This window comes from Amblyomma maculatum, chromosome 7 (assembly GCF_055883805.1).
Source record: "Amblyomma maculatum isolate TAMU_Amacu chromosome 7, ASM5588380v1, whole genome shotgun sequence".
NCBI lineage: Eukaryota > Metazoa > Arthropoda > Arachnida > Ixodida > Ixodidae > Amblyomma > Amblyomma maculatum.
The window spans coordinates 133695626-133713321 of NC_139350.1; positions in this window are offsets into that span (position 1 = coordinate 133695626).

Below are 17696 nucleotides of genomic sequence, written 5' to 3' on the forward strand. Positions count from 1 at the left end.
CCGCTGTCCCCCCTGCTACTTGCATGGGTATTTATGTTGTCTGTATACGAACCTTGAGAGTGTTCACCAGCGCCACCCTCAGCCAAAGCGGCGGACGTTGAACGTCCTTTGTTACCGCCAGCGTCACGTAGAAAGTGATCAAGAGCGAGGGCGAAAGCTGTGCTAGAACCCTCTTACGCTACCTATGGCCTCAAGACTGCCAGAACCGAGACCCTCGTAAGCTAGAAGCAGATCAATTAAGGGGAAATGAGGGTGCTCGTTATAATACATGAAGGAAAGAAGCCAACAGTCGGCGAGGCCAAAGAAAGCATTGGGGATGGTACTTTATGTCTTTTTTTTAATGTTTACTTGGATAATCAAAGAAATTAGTAGTGTAATCTGTTTAGGGGAAAGATAATTAAACACAAAGTAGAAGAAAAAACAGCGTGCCGATGGTGGGAGCCGAACCCACGACCTCCGAATATCGCGTCCGGTGCTCTACCAACTGAGCTACATCGGCCGCTGTCCCCCCTGCTACTTGCATGGGTATTTATGTTGTCTGTATACGAACCTTGAGAGTGTTCACCAGCGCCACCCTCAGCCAAAGCGGCGGACGTTGAACGTCCTTTGTTACCGCCAGCGTCACGTAGAAAGTGATCAAGAGCGAGGGCGAAAGCTGTGCTAGAACCCTCTTACGCTACCTATGGCCTCAAGACTGCCAGAACCGAGACCCTCGTAAGCTAGAAGCAGATCAATTAAGGGGAAATGAGGGTGCTCGTTATAATACATGAAGGAAAGAAGCCAACAGTCGGCGAGGCCAAAGAAAGCATTGGGGATGGTACTTTATGTCTTTTTTTTAATGTTTACTTGGATAATCAAAGAAATTAGTAGTGTAATCTGTTTAGGGGAAAGATAATTAAACACAAAGTAGAAGAAAAAACAGCGTGCCGATGGTGGGAGCCGAACCCACGACCTCCGAATATCGCGTCCGGTGCTCTACCAACTGAGCTACATCGGCCGCTGTCCCCCCTGCTACTTGCATGGGTATTTATGTTGTCTGTATACGAACCTTGAGAGTGTTCACCAGCGCCACCCTCAGCCAAAGCGGCGGACGTTGAACGTCCTTTGTTACCGCCAGCGTCACGTAGAAAGTGATCAAGAGCGAGGGCGAAAGCTGTGCTAGAACCCTCTTACGCTACCTATGGCCTCAAGACTGCCAGAACCGAGACCCTCGTAAGCTAGAAGCAGATCAATTAAGGGGAAATGAGGGTGCTCGTTATAATACATGAAGGAAAGAAGCCAACAGTCGGCGAGGCCAAAGAAAGCATTGGGGATGGTACTTTATGTCTTTTTTTAATGTTTACTTGGATAATCAAAGAAATTAGTAGTGTAATCTGTTTAGGGGAAAGATAATTAAACACAAAGTAGAAGAAAAAAAAACAGCGTGCCGATGGTGGGAGCCGAACCCACGACCTCCGAATATCGCGTCCGGTGCTCTACCAACTGAGCTACATCGGCCGCTGTCCCCCCTGCTACTTGCATGGGTATTTATGTTGTCTGTATACGAACCTTGAGAGTGTTCACCAGCGCCACCCTCAGCCAAAGCGGCGGACGTTGAACGTCCTTTGTTACCGCCAGCGTCACGTAGAAAGTGATCAAGAGCGAGGGCGAAAGCTGTGCTAGAACCCTCCTACGCTACCTATGGCCTCAAGACTGCCAGAACCGAGACCCTCGTAAGCTAGAAGCAGATCAATTAAGGGGAAATGAGGGTGCTCGTTATAATACATGAAGGAAAGAAGCCAACAGTCGGCGAGGCCAAAGAAAGCATTGGGGATGGTACTTTATGTCTTTTTTTTTAATGTTTACTTGGATAATCAAAGAAATTAGTAGTGTAATCTGTTTAGGGGAAAGATAATTAAACACAAAGTAGAAGAAAAAACAGCGTGCCGATGGTGGGAGCCGAACCCACGACCTCCGAATATCGCGTCCGGTGCTCTACCAACTGAGCTACATCGGCCGCTGTCCCCCTTGCTACTTGTATGGGTATTTATGTTGTCTGTATACGAACCTTGAGAGTGTTCACCAGCGCCACCCTCAGCCAAAGCGGCGGACGTTGAACGTCCTTTGTTACCGCCAGCGTCACGTAGAAAGTGATCAAGAGCGAGGGCGAAAGCTGTGCTAGAACCCTCTTACGCTACCTATGGCCTCAAGACTGCCAGAACCGAGACCCTCGTAAGCTAGAAGCAGATCAATTAAGGGGAAATGAGGGTGCTCGTTATAATACATGAAGGAAAGAAGCCAACAGTCGGCGAGGCCAAAGAAAGCATTGGGGATGGTACTTTATGTCTTTTTTTTAATGTTTACTTGGATAATCAAAGAAATTAGTAGTGTAATCTGTTTAGGGGAAAGATAATTAAACACAAAGTAGAAGAAAAAACAGCGTGCCGATGGTGGGAGCCGAACCCACGACCTCCGAATATCGCGTCCGGTGCTCTACCAACTGAGCTACATCGGCCGCTGTCCCCCCTGCTACTTGCATGGGTATTTATGTTGTCTGTATACGAACCTTGAGAGTGTTCACCAGCGCCACCCTCAGCCAAAGCGGCGGACGTTGAACGTCCTTTGTTACCGCCAGCGTCACGTAGAAAGTGATCAAGAGCGAGGGCGAAAGCTGTGCTAGAACCCTCTTACGCTACCTATGGCCTCAAGACTGCCAGAACCGAGACCCTCGTAAGCTAGAAGCAGATCAATTAAGGGGAAATGAGGGTGCTCGTTATAATACATGAAGGAAAGAAGCCAACAGTCGGCGAGGCCAAAGAAAGCATTGGGGATGGTACTTTATGTCTTTTTTTTAATGTTTACTTGGATAATCAAAGAAATTAGTAGTGTAATCTGTTTAGGGGAAAGATAATTAAACACAAAGTAGAAGAAAAAACAGCGTGCCGATGGTGGGAGCCGAACCCACGACCTCCGAATATCGCGTCCGGTGCTCTACCAACTGAGCTACAACGGCCGCTGTCCCCCCTGCTACTTGCATGGGTATTTATGTTGTCTGTATACGAACCTTGAGAGTGTTCACCAGCGCCACCCTCAGCCAAAGCGGCGGACGTTGAACGTCCTTTGTTACCGCCAGCGTCACGTAGAAAGTGATCAAGAGCGAGGGCGAAAGCTGTGCTAGAACCCTCTTACGCTACCTATGGCCTCAAGACTGCCTGAACCGAGACCCTCGTAAGCTAGAAGCAGATCAATTAAGGGGAAATGAGGGTGCTCGTTATAATACATGAAGGAAAGAAGCCAACAGTCGGCGAGGCCAAAGAAAGCATTGGGGATGGTACTTTATGTCTTTTTTTTAATGTTTACTTGGATAATCAAAGAAATTAGTAGTGTAATCTGTTTAGGGGAAAGATAATTAAACACAAAGTAGAAGAAAAAACAGCGTGCCGATGGTGGGAGCCGAACCCACGACCTCCGAATATCGCGTCCGGTGCTCTACCAACTGAGCTACATCGGCCGCTGTCCCCCCTGCTACTTGCATGGGTATTTATGTTGTCTGTATACGAACCTTGAGAGTGTTCACCAGCGCCACCCTCAGCCAAAGCGGCGGACGTTGAACGTCCTTTGTTACCGCCAGCGTCACGTAGAAAGTGATCAAGAGCGAGGGCGAAAGCTGTGCTAGAACCCTCTTACGCTACCTATGGCCTCAAGACTGCCAGAACCGAGACCCTCGTAAGCTAGAAGCAGATCAATTAAGGGGAAATGAGGGTGCTCGTTATAATACATGAAGGAAAGAAGCCAACAGTCGGCGAGGCCAAAGAAAGCATTGGGGATGGTACTTTATGTCTTTTTTTTAATGTTTACTTGGATAATCAAAGAAATTAGTAGTGTAATCTGTTTAGGGGAAAGATAATTAAACACAAAGTAGAAGAAAAAACAGCGTGCCGATGGTGGGAGCCGAACCCACGACCTCCGAATATCGCGTCCGGTGCTCTACCAACTGAGCTACATCGGCCGCTGTCCCCCCTGCTACTTGCATGGGTATTTATGTTGTCTGTATACGAACCTTGAGAGTGTTCACCAGCGCCACCCTCAGCCAAAGCGGCGGACGTTGAACGTCCTTTGTTACCGCCAGCGTCACGTAGAAAGTGATCAAGAGCGAGGGCGAAAGCTGTGCTAGAACCCTCTTACGCTACCTATGGCCTCAAGACTGCCAGAACCGAGACCCTCGTAAGCTAGAAGCAGATCAATTAAGGGGAAATGAGGGTGCTCGTTATAATACATGAAGGAAAGAAGCCAACAGTCGGCGAGGCCAAAGAAAGCATTGGGGATGGTACTTTATGTCTTTTTTTTAATGTTTACTTGGATAATCAAAGAAATTAGTAGTGTAATCTGTTTAGGGGAAAGATAATTAAACACAAAGTAGAAGAAAAAACAGCGTGCCGATGGTGGGAGCCGAACCCACGACCTCCGAATATCGCGTCCGGTGCTCTACCAACTGAGCTACAACGGCCGCTGTCCCCCCTGCTACTTGCATGGGTATTTATGTTGTCTGTATACGAACCTTGAGAGTGTTCACCAGCGCCACCCTCAGCCAAAGCGGCGGACGTTGAACGTCCTTTGTTACCGCCAGCGTCACGTAGAAAGTGATCAAGAGCGAGGGCGAAAGCTGTGCTAGAACCCTCTTACGCTACCTATGGCCTCAAGACTGCCTGAACCGAGACCCTCGTAAGCTAGAAGCAGATCAATTAAGGGGAAATGAGGGTGCTCGTTATAATACATGAAGGAAAGAAGCCAACAGTCGGCGAGGCCAAAGAAAGCATTGGGGATGGTACTTTATGTCTTTTTTTTAATGTTTACTTGGATAATCAAAGAAATTAGTAGTGTAATCTGTTTAGGGGAAAGATAATTAAACACAAAGTAGAAGAAAAAACAGCGTGCCGATGGTGGGAGCCGAACCCACGACCTCCGAATATCGCGTCCGGTGCTCTACCAACTGAGCTACATCGGCCGCTGTCCCCCCTGCTACTTGCATGGGTATTTATGTTGTCTGTATACGAACCTTGAGAGTGTTCACCAGCGCCACCCTCAGCCAAAGCGGCGGACGTTGAACGTCCTTTGTTACCGCCAGCGTCACGTAGAAAGTGATCAAGAGCGAGGGCGAAAGCTGTGCTAGAACCCTCTTACGCTACCTATGGCCTCAAGACTGCCAGAACCGAGACCCTCGTAAGCTAGAAGCAGATCAATTAAGGGGAAATGAGGGTGCTCGTTATAATACATGAAGGAAAGAAGCCAACAGTCGGCGAGGCCAAAGAAAGCATTGGGGATGGTACTTTATGTCTTTTTTTTAATGTTTACTTGGATAATCAAAGAAATTAGTAGTGTAATCTGTTTAGGGGAAAGATAATTAAACACAAAGTAGAAGAAAAAACAGCGTGCCGATGGTGGGAGCCGAACCCACGACCTCCGAATATCGCGTCCGGTGCTATACCAACTGAGCTACATCGGCCGCTGTCCCCCCTGCTACTTGCATGGGTATTTATGTTGTCTGTATACGAACCTTGAGAGTGTTCACCAGCGCCACCCTCAGCCAAAGCGGCGGACGTTGAACGTCCTTTGTTACCGCCAGCGTCACGTAGAAAGTGATCAAGAGCGAGGGCGAAAGCTGTGCTAGAACCCTCTTACGCTACCTATGGCCTCAAGACTGCCAGAACCGAGACCCTCGTAAGCTAGAAGCAGATCAATTAAGGGGAAATGAGGGTGCTCGTTATAATACATGAAGGAAAGAAGCCAACAGTCGGCGAGGCCAAAGAAAGCATTGGGGATGGTACTTTATGTCTTTTTTTTTAATGTTTACTTGGATAATCAAAGAAATTAGTAGTGTAATCTGTTTAGGGGAAAGATAATTAAACACAAAGTAGAAGAAAAAACAGCGTGCCGATGGTGGGAGCCGAACCCACGACCTCCGAATATCGCGTCCGGTGCTCTACCAACTGAGCTACATCGGCCGCTGTCCCCCCTGCTACTTGCATGGGTATTTATGTTGTCTGTATACGAACCTTGAGAGTGTTCACCAGCGCCACCCTCAGCCAAAGCGGCGGACGTTGAACGTCCTTTGTTACCGCCAGCGTCACGTAGAAAGTGATCAAGAGCGAGGGCGAAAGCTGTGCTAGAACCCTCTTACGCTACCTATGGCCTCAAGACTGCCAGAACCGAGACCCTCGTAAGCTAGAAGCAGATCAATTAAGGGGAAATGAGGGTGCTCGTTATAATACATGAAGGAAAGAAGCCAACAGTCGGCGAGGCCAAAGAAAGCATTGGGGATGGTACTTTATGTCTTTTTTTTAATGTTTACTTGGATAATCAAAGAAATTAGTAGTGTAATCTGTTTAGGGGAAAGATAATTAAACACAAAGTAGAAGAAAAAACAGCGTGCCGATGGTGGGAGCCGAACCCACGACCTCCGAATATCGCGTCCGGTGCTCTACCAACTGAGCTACATCGGCCGCTGTCCCCCCTGCTACTTGCATGGGTATTTATGTTGTCTGTATACGAACCTTGAGAGTGTTCACCAGCGCCACCCTCAGCCAAAGCGGCGGACGTTGAACGTCCTTTGTTACCGCCAGCGTCACGTAGAAAGTGATCAAGAGCGAGGGCGAAAGCTGTGCTAGAACCCTCTTACGCTACCTATGGCCTCAAGACTGCCAGAACCGAGACCCTCGTAAGCTAGAAGCAGATCAATTAAGGGGAAATGAGGGTGCTCGTTATAATACATGAAGGAAAGAAGCCAACAGTCGGCGAGGCCAAAGAAAGCATTGGGGATGGTACTTTATGTCTTTTTTTTTAATGTTTACTTGGATAATCAAAGAAATTAGTAGTGTAATCTGTTTAGGGGAAAGATAATTAAACACAAAGTAGAAGAAAAAACAGCGTGCCGATGGTGGGAGCCGAACCCACGACCTCCGAATATCGCGTCCGGTGCTCTACCAACTGAGCTACATCGGCCGCTGTCCCCCCTGCTACTTGCATGGGTATTTATGTTGTCTGTATACGAACCTTGAGAGTGTTCACCAGCGCCACCCTCAGCCAAAGCGGCGGACGTTGAACGTCCTTTGTTACCGCCAGCGTCACGTAGAAAGTGATCAAGAGCGAGGGCGAAAGCTGTGCTAGAACCCTCTTACGCTACCTATGGCCTCAAGACTGCCAGAACCGAGACCCTCGTAAGCTAGAAGCAGATCAATTAAGGGGAAATGAGGGTGCTCGTTATAATACATGAAGGAAAGAAGCCAACAGTCGGCGAGGCCAAAGAAAGCATTGGGGATGGTACTTTATGTCTTTTTTTTAATGTTTACTTGGATAATCAAAGAAATTAGTAGTGTAATCTGTTTAGGGGAAAGATAATTAAACACAAAGTAGAAGAAAAAACAGCGTGCCGATGGTGGGAGCCGAACCCACGACCTCCGAATATCGCGTCCGGTGCTCTACCAACTGAGCTACATCGGCCGCTGTCCCCCCTGCTACTTGCATGGGTATTTATGTTGTCTGTATACGAACCTTGAGAGTGTTCACCAGCGCCACCCTCAGCCAAAGCGGCGGACGTTGAACGTCCTTTGTTACCGCCAGCGTCACGTAGAAAGTGATCAAGAGCGAGGGCGAAAGCTGTGCTAGAACCCTCTTACGCTACCTATGGCCTCAAGACTGCCAGAACCGAGACCCTCGTAAGCTAGAAGCAGATCAATTAAGGGGAAATGAGGGTGCTCGTTATAATACATGAAGGAAAGAAGCCAACAGTCGGCGAGGCCAAAGAAAGCATTGGGGATGGTACTTTATGTCTTTTTTTTAATGTTTACTTGGATAATCAAAGAAATTAGTAGTGTAATCTGTTTAGGGGAAAGATAATTAAACACAAAGTAGAAGAAAAAACAGCGTGCCGATGGTGGGAGCCGAACCCACGACCTCCGAATATCGCGTCCGGTGCTCTACCAACTGAGCTACATCGGCCGCTGTCCCCCCTGCTACTTGCATGGGTATTTATGTTGTCTGTATACGAACCTTGAGAGTGTTCACCAGCGCCACCCTCAGCCAAAGCGGCGGACGTTGAACGTCCTTTGTTACCGCCAGCGTCACGTAGAAAGTGATCAAGAGCGAGGGCGAAAGCTGTGCTAGAACCCTCTTACGCTACCTATGGCCTCAAGACTGCCAGAACCGAGACCCTCGTAAGCTAGAAGCAGATCAATTAAGGGGAAATGAGGGTGCTCGTTATAATACATGAAGGAAAGAAGCCAACAGTCGGCGAGGCCAAAGAAAGCATTGGGGATGGTACTTTATGTCTTTTTTTAATGTTTACTTGGATAATCAAAGAAATTAGTAGTGTAATCTGTTTAGGGGAAAGATAATTAAACACAAAGTAGAAGAAAAAAAAACAGCGTGCCGATGGTGGGAGCCGAACCCACGACCTCCGAATATCGCGTCCGGTGCTCTACCAACTGAGCTACATCGGCCGCTGTCCCCCCTGCTACTTGCATGGGTATTTATGTTGTCTGTATACGAACCTTGAGAGTGTTCACCAGCGCCACCCTCAGCCAAAGCGGCGGACGTTGAACGTCCTTTGTTACCGCCAGCGTCACGTAGAAAGTGATCAAGAGCGAGGGCGAAAGCTGTGCTAGAACCCTCCTACGCTACCTATGGCCTCAAGACTGCCAGAACCGAGACCCTCGTAAGCTAGAAGCAGATCAATTAAGGGGAAATGAGGGTGCTCGTTATAATACATGAAGGAAAGAAGCCAACAGTCGGCGAGGCCAAAGAAAGCATTGGGGATGGTACTTTATGTCTTTTTTTTAATGTTTACTTGGATAATCAAAGAAATTAGTAGTGTAATCTGTTTAGGGGAAAGATAATTAAACACAAAGTAGAAGAAAAAACAGCGTGCCGATGGTGGGAGCCGAACCCACGACCTCCGAATATCGCGTCCGGTGCTCTACCAACTGAGCTACATCGGCCGCTGTCCCCTTTGCTACTTGTATGGGTATTTATGTTGTCTGTATACGAACCTTGAGAGTGTTCACCAGCGCCACCCTCAGCCAAAGCGGCGGACGTTGAACGTCCTTTGTTACCGCCAGCGTCACGTAGAAAGTGATCAAGAGCGAGGGCGAAAGCTGTGCTAGAACCCTCTTACGCTACCTATGGCCTCAAGACTGCCAGAACCGAGACCCTCGTAAGCTAGAAGCAGATCAATTAAGGGGAAATGAGGGTGCTCGTTATAATACATGAAGGAAAGAAGCCAACAGTCGGCGAGGCCAAAGAAAGCATTGGGGATGGTACTTTATGTCTTTTTTTTAATGTTTACTTGGATAATCAAAGAAATTAGTAGTGTAATCTGTTTAGGGGAAAGATAATTAAACACAAAGTAGAAGAAAAAACAGCGTGCCGATGGTGGGAGCCGAACCCACGACCTCCGAATATCGCGTCCGGTGCTCTACCAACTGAGCTACATCGGCCGCTGTCCCCCCTGCTACTTGCATGGGTATTTATGTTGTCTGTATACGAACCTTGAGAGTGTTCACCAGCGCCACCCTCAGCCAAAGCGGCGGACGTTGAACGTCCTTTGTTACCGCCAGCGTCACGTAGAAAGTGATCAAGAGCGAGGGCGAAAGCTGTGCTAGAACCCTCTTACGCTACCTATGGCCTCAAGACTGCCAGAACCGAGACCCTCGTAAGCTAGAAGCAGATCAATTAAGGGGAAATGAGGGTGCTCGTTATAATACATGAAGGAAAGAAGCCAACAGTCGGCGAGGCCAAAGAAAGCATTGGGGATGGTACTTTATGTCTTTTTTTTAATGTTTACTTGGATAATCAAAGAAATTAGTAGTGTAATCTGTTTAGGGGAAAGATAATTAAACACAAAGTAGAAGAAAAAACAGCGTGCCGATGGTGGGAGCCGAACCCACGACCTCCGAATATCGCGTCCGGTGCTCTACCAACTGAGCTACATCGGCCGCTGTCCCCCCTGCTACTTGCATGGGTATTTATGTTGTCTGTATACGAACCTTGAGAGTGTTCACCAGCGCCACCCTCAGCCAAAGCGGCGGACGTTGAACGTCCTTTGTTACCGCCAGCGTCACGTAGAAAGTGATCAAGAGCGAGGGCGAAAGCTGTGCTAGAACCCTCTTACGCTACCTATGGCCTCAAGACTGCCAGAACCGAGACCCTCGTAAGCTAGAAGCAGATCAATTAAGGGGAAATGAGGGTGCTCGTTATAATACATGAAGGAAAGAAGCCAACAGTCGGCGAGGCCAAAGAAAGCATTGGGGATGGTACTTTATGTCTTTTTTTTAATGTTTACTTGGATAATCAAAGAAATTAGTAGTGTAATCTGTTTAGGGGAAAGATAATTAAACACAAAGTAGAAGAAAAAACAGCGTGCCGATGGTGGGAGCCGAACCCACGATCTCCGAATATCGCGTCCGGTGCTCTACCAACTGAGCTACATCGGCCGCTGTCCCCCCTGCTACTTGCATGGGTATTTATGTTGTCTGTATACGAACCTTGAGAGTGTTCACCAGCGCCACCCTCAGCCAAAGCGGCGGACGTTGAACGTCCTTTGTTACCGCCAGCGTCACGTAGAAAGTGATCAAGAGCGAGGGCGAAAGCTGTGCTAGAACCCTCTTACGCTACCTATGGCCTCAAGACTGCCAGAACCGAGACCCTCGTAAGCTAGAAGCAGATCAATTAAGGGGAAATGAGGGTGCTCGTTATAATACATGAAGGAAAGAAGCCAACAGTCGGCGAGGCCAAAGAAAGCATTGGGGATGGTACTTTATGTCTTTTTTTTAATGTTTACTTGGATAATCAAAGAAATTAGTAGTGTAATCTGTTTAGGGGAAAGATAATTAAACACAAAGTAGAAGAAAAAACAGCGTGCCGATGGTGGGAGCCGAACCTCGGTTCTGGCAGTCTTGAGGCCATAGGTAGCGTAAGAGGGTTCTAGCACAGCTTTCGCCCTCGCTCTTGATCACTTTCTACGTGACGCTGGCGGTAACAAAGGACGTTCAACGTCCGCCGCTTTGGCTGAGGGTGGCGCTGGTGAACACTCTCAAGGTTCGTATACAGACAACATAAATACCCATGCAAGTAGCAGGGGGGACAGCGGCCGATGTAGCTCAGTTGGTAGAGCACCGGACGCGATATTCGGAGGTCGTGGGTTCGGCTCCCACCATCGGCACGCTGTTTTTTCTTCTACTTTGTGTTTAATTATCTTTCCCCTAAACAGATTACACTACTAATTTCTTTGATTATCCAAGTAAACATTAAAAAAAAGACATAAAGTACCATCCCCAATGCTTTCTTTGGCCTCGCCGACTGTTGGCTTCTTTCCTTCATGTATTATAACGAGCACCCTCATTTCCCCTTAATTGATCTGCTTCTAGCTTACGAGGGTCTCGGTTCTGGCAGTCTTGAGGCCATAGGTAGCGTAAGAGGGTTCTAGCACAGCTTTCGCCCTCGCTCTTGATCACTTTCTACGTGACGCTGGCGGTAACAAAGGACGTTCAACGTCCGCCGCTTTGGCTGAGGGTGGCGCTGGTGAACACTCTCAAGGTTCGTATACAGACAACATAAATACCCATGCAAGTAGCAGGGGGGACAGCGGCCGATGTAGCTCAGTTGGTAGAGCACCGGACGCGATATTCGGAGGTCGTGGGTTCGGCTCCCACCATCGGCACGCTGTTTTTTCTTCTACTTTGTGTTTAATTATCTTTCCCCTAAACAGATTACACTACTAATTTCTTTGATTATCCAAGTAAACATTAAAAAAAAGACATAAAGTACCATCCCCAATGCTTTCTTTGGCCTCGCCGACTGTTGGCTTCTTTCCTTCATGTATTATAACGAGCACCCTCATTTCCCCTTAATTTATCTGCTTCTAGCTTACGAGGGTCTCGGTTCTGGCAGTCTTGAGGCCATAGGTAGCGTAAGAGGGTTCTAGCACAGCTTTCGCCCTCGCTCTTGATCACTTTCTACGTGACGCTGGCGGTAACAAAGGACGTTCAACGTCCGCCGCTTTGGCTGAGGGTGGCGCTGGTGAACACTCTCAAGGTTCGTATACAGACAACATAAATACCCATGCAAGTAGCAGGGGGGACAGCGGCCGATGTAGCTCAGTTGGTAGAGCACCGGACGCGATATTCGGAGGTCGTGGGTTCGGCTCCCACCATCGGCACGCTGTTTTTTCTTCTACTTTGTGTTTAATTATCTTTCCCCTAAACAGATTACACTACTAATTTCTTTGATTATCCAAGTAAACATTAAAAAAAGACAGAAAGTACCATCCCCAATGCTTTCTTTGGCCTCGCCGACTGTTGGCTTCTTTCCTTCATGTATTATAACGAGCACCCTCATTTCCCCTTAATTGATCTGCTTCTAGCTTACGAGGGTCTCGGTTCTGGCAGTCTTGAGGCCATAGGTAGCGTAAGAGGGTTCTAGCACAGCTTTCGCCCTCGCTCTTGATACTTTCTACGTGACGCTGGCGGTAACAAAGGACGTTCAACGTCCGCCGCTTTGGCTGAGGGTGGCGCTGGTGAACACTCTCAAGGTTCGTATACAGACAACATAAATACCCATGCAAGTAGCAGGGGGGACAGCGGCCGATGTAGCTCAGTTGGTAGAGCACCGGACGCGATATTCGGAGGTCGTGGGTTCGGCTCCCACCATCGGCACGCTGTTTTTTCTTCTACTTTGTGTTTAATTATCTTTCCCCTAAACAGATTACACTACTAATTTCTTTGATTATCCAAGTAAACATTAAAAAAAAGACATAAAGTACCATCCCCAATGCTTTCTTTGGCCTCGCCGACTGTTGGCTTCTTTCCTTCATGTATTATAACGAGCACCCTCATTTCCCCTTAATTGATCTGCTTCTAGCTTACGAGGGTCTCGGTTCTGGCAGTCTTGAGGCCATAGGTAGCGTAAGAGGGTTCTAGCACAGCTTTCGCCCTCGCTCTTGATCACTTTCTACGTGACGCTGGCGGTAACAAAGGACGTTCAACGTCCGCCGCTTTGGCTGAGGGTGGCGCTGGTGAACACTCTCAAGGTTCGTATACAGACAACATAAATACCCATGCAAGTAGCAGGGGGGACAGCGGCCGATGTAGCTCAGTTGGTAGAGCACCGGACGCGATATTCGGAGGTCGTGGGTTCGGCTCCCACCATCGGCACGCTGTTTTTTCTTCTACTTTGTGTTTAATTATCTTTCCCCTAAACAGATTACACTACTAATTTCTTTGATTATCCAAGTAAACATTAAAAAAAAGACATAAAGTACCATCCCCAATGCTTTCTTTGGCCTCGCCGACTGTTGGCTTCTTTCCTTCATGTATTATAACGAGCACCCTCATTTCCCCTTAATTGATCTGCTTCTAGCTTACGAGGGTCTCGGTTCTGGCAGTCTTGAGGCCATAGGTAGCGTAAGAGGGTTCTAGCACAGCTTTCGCCCTCGCTCTTGATCACTTTCTACGTGACGCTGGCGGTAACAAAGGACGTTCAACGTCCGCCGCTTTGGCTGAGGGTGGCGCTGGTGAACACTCTCAAGGTTCGTATACAGACAACATAAATACCCATGCAAGTAGCAGGGGGGACAGCGGCCGATGTAGCTCAGTTGGTAGAGCACCGGACGCGATATTCGGAGGTCGTGGGTTCGGCTCCCACCATCGGCACGCTGTTTTTTCTTCTACTTTGTGTTTAATTATCTTTCCCCTAAACAGATTACACTACTAATTTCTTTGATTATCCAAGTAAACATTAAAAAAAAGACATAAAGTACCATCCCCAATGCTTTCTTTGGCCTCGCCGACTGTTGGCTTCTTTCCTTCATGTATTATAACGAGCACCCTCATTTCCCCTTAATTGATCTGCTTCTAGCTTACGAGGGTCTCGGTTCTGGCAGTCTTGAGGCCATAGGTAGCGTAAGAGGGTTCTAGCACAGCTTTCGCCCTCGCTCTTGATCACTTTCTACGTGACGCTGGCGGTAACAAAGGACGTTCAACGTCCGCCGCTTTGGCTGAGGGTGGCGCTGGTGAACACTCTCAAGGTTCGTATACAGACAACATAAATACCCATGCAAGTAGCAGGGGGGACAGCGGCCGATGTAGCTCAGTTGGTAGAGCACCGGACGCGATATTCGGAGGTCGTGGGTTCGGCTCCCACCATCGGCACGCTGTTTTTTCTTCTACTTTGTGTTTAATTATCTTTCCCCTAAACAGATTACACTACTAATTTCTTTGATTATCCAAGTAAACATTAAAAAAAAGACATAAAGTACCATCCCCAATGCTTTCTTTGGCCTCGCCGACTGTTGGCTTCTTTCCTTCATGTATTATAACGAGCACCCTCATTTCCCCTTAATTGATCTGCTTCTAGCTTACGAGGGTCTCGGTTCTGGCAGTCTTGAGGCCATAGGTAGCGTAAGAGGGTTCTAGCACAGCTTTCGCCCTCGCTCTTGATCACTTTCTACGTGACGCTGGCGGTAACAAAGGACGTTCAACGTCCGCCGCTTTGGCTGAGGGTGGCGCTGGTGAACACTCTCAAGGTTCGTATACAGACAACATAAATACCCATGCAAGTAGCAGGGGGGACAGCGGCCGATGTAGCTCAGTTGGTAGAGCACCGGACGCGATATTCGGAGGTCGTGGGTTCGGCTCCCACCATCGGCACGCTGTTTTTTCTTCTACTTTGTGTTTAATTATCTTTCCCCTAAACAGATTACACTACTAATTTCTTTGATTATCCAAGTAAACATTAAAAAAAAGACATAAAGTACCATCCCCAATGCTTTCTTTGGCCTCGCCGACTGTTGGCTTCTTTCCTTCATGTATTATAACGAGCACCCTCATTTCCCCTTAATTGATCTGCTATATATATATATATATATATATATATATATATATATATATATATATATATTGAAATATTTTTTGTAAACATATATTTTATGCCATTACATTCTCAAAGGAAATGATTTTCTGAACACTGCTCGTTAACACTAGACTTTGGTAGCTAGAACCAGTTCGTATCAGCTTCTGTAACGCGACAACATTAGAGTGACTTTACTTGTATTATATATACATATGTACACATCAAACGAAATGGTAATACCAAAGTATCTGGTGTGCCGTAAAGGCAAATACTCTACTGAAAGCCCGAAACCAGAGGGCTGAAAATGTTTGGGATGTTATGTGGAGGTATCTTCACTTAACCAAAGCGTAAGGTATAAAACAAGACTCGCATGAAACAAAGTTCTCAATTAGATGGTAGGGCTCGGGCGTAACTGTAATAACTTGTGGCAATGACCAAGCATATGAAAGAGGACTGAATAAAATAAACACGTCCAAAATCGCTCCGCAAATAAGATGAAAATACTGCGCATAGATGGCGTTATGTAGAGGTAGAATCAGCATGCAAGGGAACACGCGAACCCTGACAGTGTGGGGAAATTAGGTGAATATGGCTGTTCGAAAAACTGAATGTAAGCCCTGTCACAAGCACGGCAATGCATAATGTCTAGAGCGGAAAGAATATTAGGAGCAGGGAGTAGAGTTTTAGAATTAGAATACGCAGTGAACTAGCACTGGTTCGTACACAGCTGTCGCAACAAGTTCAAAAGCAGGTGGCAGAAAAGCGCGACAGGGCTTACCTCCAGTGTCGATAACCCTCACTAGCGCACGCTCAACACGCATCGCCACAGGTTCGTGCATTCCCTTTCATATTGCTTTTACCTGTAATAATACTTCCTGGTATCACGCCACCACTTTTTAGCATAATTCCAGACCAGTTTGCAGACCTTTATATTGCACACCGGACCAAGCGTTATTTTTTTTTTTCTAATCACTATTCCGCTAATACATGCGGCTTGACTGAGATCACCTATACTGATTGTTTTTAAATGGCCATTTTGAAGCACAAATACATCAATAATTTATATGGCCACTAAAATCTAGTCACACGACCGCATTGTAATTTAATCTTGACGCATGTCCTGCTTCAATCCGGAATGCCCGGTTTTAGGGCGATAGCCATCGCTTGGGCGACGGCCCCAGAAGACATCAAATCGGAGGCCGTCACTGTGTTCGTCACTCTGCGTAGAAAACTGGGCTAGTTAGTTTCTGGTACAATTGTAAGACATTATTCTAGCGCAAGAAATACACGAAGGTAGAGGAGACACCTCGAACGCCGACCAAAGCTGTGTGTAGTGCGCGTTGAAACCCGTGTACAAGCCAAGGGAAGTCAAACCAAGAGCTACGCCAGGATAGAAAAGTTTAAGAGAAAGTCGAGACAAGATACATGGATTTATTGAAAGGAAAAGGCAGAGAGGTTGGCCGGAATAATTAAAATCTGGCCTGCTACTCTGCACTGGGGAAGGGGGAGGAGAGAAGAAAGAAGGTCATGATGGGTGACGATTTGGGAGAAGGCATATGAAATGCGTATACAGTCACATCCCATATGTGGGTATGTGCCATGTCTCAAAAGGCCAAGAATAATAATAATAAAGATAGAATAGCAAAAGAGAGAGATTGTAAATATAGAGAAATAAGAGAACTAATAAGAAGACAGAAGGCAAACCACGAGAAGCGAAATAATGAACACAAAATATAAATTATTAGGTTTCTATTAATTCATTTACCTTCTTAAAAGGAATTGTAGAGTTTGCCTAGCCAATCCGGCAAATGATTCACGGCAAAACTTTGTATTGAAAGGCGCCTGACCGATTTTGACAAGTGAGGTTCTTCACATGCGATTTGATCGCAAGACATTCGGGGTGTTTTTTTTTGTTCTGCCTCTATCGAAATGTAGCCGCCGCGACTGGCATCGAATTAGCAATCTTTCTACTAGAAACCGAACGCCAATGCTAATCAGTCATCGCGGTGGGCATAAAGGGGAAAAAACTAATGAAGAGGGAGATGTGGCTGAGAATTGGTGGTGGTGGTAGTGGTTATGTATTGTATGTACAAAAGGAAGGAAAAGATGTTTGCCAGCCCCGGTATCTCCTATCTGATATCTGAAGCACCTCAAATGGGGTGGCGGAAATAAAGGGATAGCGAGGAAGAGTTAGAGGAAATCTAAGAAGTGAGCGACAGGGAAAAAGAAAAGGATAGGTAAAAACAAAAGAAATATATGCACTATGGTACAGTATACAGTAGTTTGCTTGAGGCCCACCCGCAAATGTCTTAGGTCACTGAGCACTCGGCACATCGGGCGGGCCTCCGCAATAGCTCTGCGTCCAGGCAGCTGTTCACTACGCACGCAGTTGCACACTGTACAAAACACTGACGGCCGTCGTGGGCGATGGGCCGTTATTGCCCAAAATAGCACACGCGGAGTGTCCAGTAACAGCGCGCACTATCTGGCGAGGTGAAAGAGGCGGGTCATCAAGCCCGCCTGTTCGATATATTCACACAGGCTCACGTGGGATCGCTCGCGGACGCGCGCACTGCCCGGGGGCCACAAGAGCCCAGCTACGCTGTCCGGGAGTACCGCCTGCGCTCTGTAAGCCGCCAGCAATTCACGTCGTAGTGCGGCCAGCCAGCGCAGTGCAGTAAAAGATGTTCGAGAGTTTCTACTGCGCCACAGCCGTCACACACGCCACTGGTGGCAAGTCCATGGTGCATCCGTCGTTCCCCAGGCCACACACATCCAATGCATGCACGGAGGATTATTGCACGTTGAATCCGAGT